We start from the raw sequence: 4,029 nt of genomic DNA, 5'->3' as shown, positions 1-4,029 counted from the left end.
CACAAGTCACTATAATCCTCCTGATGAAGTCTTTTATTCTTCTAACAGAAGAGAAAAAGCTCAATCTTGATATTCAATCCCTGTGATTCATGTTATAAGGTGAGACTGAAGCATTATATCAAAAATCCTTCATCAGATTTCTACTGTGTAAAATCATTACAGTGGCGTCAGAACAGACTGTGACTTAGAATTAAACAGTATCTCCGGAAGAAGTCCTGGCTCTTCTCTCCTCTGGGCTGTAAAGATGTGCTTTGATGAGTATGAAAGAACAGAGTCATTTTCAATTCTGTGTGTTATTTGTAAGCAGCCATTAGCAAAAGGAATGAATTAAATAATAGCATAGTGATGGCAAGTGATCAAGAAATTTGACCCAGAAATAAATCCATTAATGTGTTTCTGATTTTAGAGTTAGATTAATTATCAAATTAAAGTAGCTGTGGGTAAAGTGATCATTCAGCTCAATGTAAACTGCACCCTAACTTCTTTTCTCCCCTCTGTCTGGAAACCTAATCTGATGTTTAATTTTAAAGTGATATAATAGTCATTACAACTGGAGCTTTATCATATGTAGCATCACAAACTCGAACCAAAGTTGTCACTCCGTACTTCTTAAGTTCCTCTGTGAACTTGTTGAGAGTCGCATTGGTGGGGTTGTGAGTTATCAGAAAACGCATGTTCTCATAAGAGATCTCCACAGGGGCTGGACGGTTCATTATGGCAAATAAAAAGTGTGAGCGTGCGTGTGTGAGTGTGGTGGGAAAAATGGGGAGAGGAGGAAATCAATAAATCTTGAAATGTTTCGCAGCAGAAAACATTAAAAAGACCACTAAAATGCCTGCTCCAGTTGAAAAGGAAGGAATCCACGTTCTAGATTGGCCATTTGATGATGGAGCTCCACCCCCTAATCAGATAGTAGATGATTGGCTAAACCTGTTAAAAACCAAATTTCGTGAAGAGCCAGGCTGCTGTGTTGCAGTGCATTGTGTTGCAGGATTGGGAAGGGCTCCTGTGCTAGTCGCACTTGCGTTGATTGAATGCGGAATGAAGTATGAAGATGCTGTTCAGTTCATAAGACAAAAAAGAAGAGGAGCATTCAATTCCAAACAGCTGCTTTACTTGGAGAAATACCGACCTAAGATGCGACTACGCTTCAGAGACACCAACGGACACTGCTGTGTTCAGTAGAAGTAGAGGAAGGCCGGCTGGATCGTGGCATTAGAGGGAACTCTTGGTACCTGGAAATGTGAATCCGGATTCTTACCTGTGTCATCAAAGTAGTGATGGATTCAGTACTCCTCAACTCGTAATGATTTAGAAGGCAAACGATAAAGAAACCCCTCTATAACACGAATAAAATGTTTAAGAAAAGAAAAAAAATAGTCATTACATGCAGGATAATCAACTAGCTTGTGACTACTGAGCAAAGTTCCAGCAAGAAAGCAGGAAGGTATATTCAATTATCCACATAAACATCTTTTGGTATAGTGATGGGGTTGTTTCTTCTTGTTTATCAGTCTTGGTAAGATCACTTTCTATCAGGTAGCCACAGCATCTGCACACTTCGAGAAAATCTGCCCTCCAGTATCTCTTAGTCTTGGGTAGCCATGAGCATGAAATAAATGAATGGTCAGAATGTTTCCCAAACATTCAGACTTAGAGTCAAATTAAATAATTGTAAGATTGATGCTACCCAATCTATGCTATGAATACCATCCCTCACACTTTCTCCTATTTCCATCACTTGGTAGCTAGTCTGGTGGTCGAGTCCTCTTTCAAGCCAGAGGCAGGAGCACCAGAGGTGGGCTGCTGTAGTACTTAGAGGCTGTGTGCTTGAGGGGGTTGTCCATCAGCAGAGAAATAAAGCAGTATTCTTGGCTGCATGTGATCAATAAATATCCCTTGGCCCTTCTGTGAATAGCAGAGACAGTGACCTCAGTGTCACAGAAAACTTCTAATTTGAATAATTATGTTCTGCTTCTCCCTGTTCTCTTGTGGCTTAAATAGAAAATGGAATTCTTCATCTTTGCTCATCAACTGCTGCTTAAGTTGCAGTGCTGTGAGGTGTTGCTGTGAGCTGTTAAGCTTCTGCTGAGCCCTACTTTAGAGGTGGCTGCTTTTTAATTGAATTTTACTTTAATTGACTTAAACACACTATATAGGTAATAAATCTGTTTGCAAAATGCTTTCAAGTCTATTTAGATAAAGAGATTCATGTAAATATCAAAACACAATAATTACCATTTGGAAAGATATTTGGGGGATATACTTTTCTTAAAAGATAGTTTGTAAATTTTGAGAATAATAAAGGACACACATTAGTGCTTTTCTTTACAGAGCCAAGAGATTTCAATGAACAAATCAGCCAATGAGTGTGTTCTTAGCACCTGTTTCACAGAGTTGGGCTCAGGCTTTTGTAAAGAGACATGAAACAAGCTGTTGCCATTAGAGGTCAGACCGTTTCCCTTCTCCAGGAAGGTAAGTATTGTAAGATCTCAATATCTCAATCTCTCTCTCTCTCTCTCTCGCTCTCTCTCTCTCTCTCTCTCTCTCCCCACCCTCCCTCCCTCTCCCCCCTTCTCTCTCTCTCACACACACACACATGGAATGGAGACAGGGTGGGGCTATCATATGTTCTTCTGGTCCAAACCATCTATCTATTTACTGTCACACAAATATCAAAAGTTTCACTATGAACATTTTGTGCAATATCCCCTGAAGTGCAAATTTATGTCTTGAAAGGACTTCCAAACTATTGTGTGATTTTACAGGTTTTCATGGGTTATTTTCCAAATCAAGGAGACAGCAGAGGAAAAATACAAACAACTTGTATCTGGAAACTGGGAGGGAAGAAAAAACAGTAGCTGCAGAGTGCTTGTTGCTGTTGTTGTTGCTGCTGCTGCTGGTACTGCTGCTGGTACTGCTGCTGGTGCTGCTGGTGCTGCTGGTGCTGCTGGTGCTGCTGGTACTGCTGCTGGTGCTGCTGCTGCTGGTGCTGCTGCTGCTTTTGTTGTTGCTGTTGTTGTTGTTGTTGTTTTAAACATGGAGAAAGATAGTGAAAGGTTAAAAGAGGATGAGATTCTGAGCCCAGACAGAAAGGTCAGCCTTAAAATGCAGGAAGGGTGGGACTAGTAAACATCTTTGGCTATTATAGTGTTTATAGGTAGACAAGAGGCAGTGTGTGTGCTGTCAGATACAAGATTGGTAAATTTGTGGAGGCTAGGTAAGCAAAGCAAAGACTAAGAGAGATCAACTAGAAAAGACTATGAAAAGTGCAGATTGGTAACTAGTCAGAGAAATAAAACCCAAAATAACAGCAAATGGGGCGTTGAGCTCTTAGAAAGGTAGAGAAGCCTATAGTGGGGGAGTTTGAGGAAGAAATGGTACAGACATTCTTAAAATTAAATAGGCTTGAGTTGAAATTAGAGGCCATTGTGCCAAAACTCTCATTCAGAGAAGTATGTCAACACTATCAGTTTGGTAACTTTCATCTGATAATTCTAACAATAGGTATTAAATTACGGTGATTTTTCTCCACAACTATCATTGCATTGAACCTGAGTATTCAAATGTCAGGCATGTGTCTGAGAGAATGAGAATTTGCAGTAAAAATAAAATGACATTCTGAGATTTCACTTCTAGTGTAAATTAAAGTGAAGCAATGAGATGATAGTTTTGGTGTCCATGTTATTGTCCTGAAAAGAAACCTGCTAAAAATTGTTCTCTACTCTCTTATTTGGTACTGAACTTGAAGGGTTCAGCATATAGTGCTCTCCTGTCATGTCATACAAGTGGTTCACAACAACTTCTGATGAAGCAAATGAGTTGAGTGGAAGACAAGAAGATCAGAAAAAATGTCAGTCAGATATTCCACCTGTGTCTCAATCTCATCAAACAGACTAGACTGAAGTTTTATAGCATTGTTACAAAACTTTGTTTTCTGAAAAGTTTGACTTTTTGAAAGTGAAAAGCTGGGACTGGGTCTCAAAGGTAGTGTACTTGCTTCCAATTTTTAGTACTGGTAACAACAAC

The 4,029-nt window shown here is 39.6% G+C and overlaps 1 pseudogene; it reads left to right on the top strand.

Moving 5' to 3' along the window:
• Window positions 1-831: 831 nt before the first annotated feature.
• LOC114630050 lies at window positions 832-1,185 on the top strand (annotated as a pseudogene).
• The last annotated feature ends 2,844 nt before the right edge of the window (window positions 1,186-4,029 follow it).

Source organism: Grammomys surdaster, unplaced genomic scaffold (assembly GCF_004785775.1).
Source record: "Grammomys surdaster isolate TR1022 unplaced genomic scaffold, NIH_TR_1.0 325, whole genome shotgun sequence".
Lineage (NCBI taxonomy): Eukaryota > Metazoa > Chordata > Mammalia > Rodentia > Muridae > Grammomys > Grammomys surdaster.
This window is presented reverse-complemented; position numbering and strand designations above follow the sequence as displayed.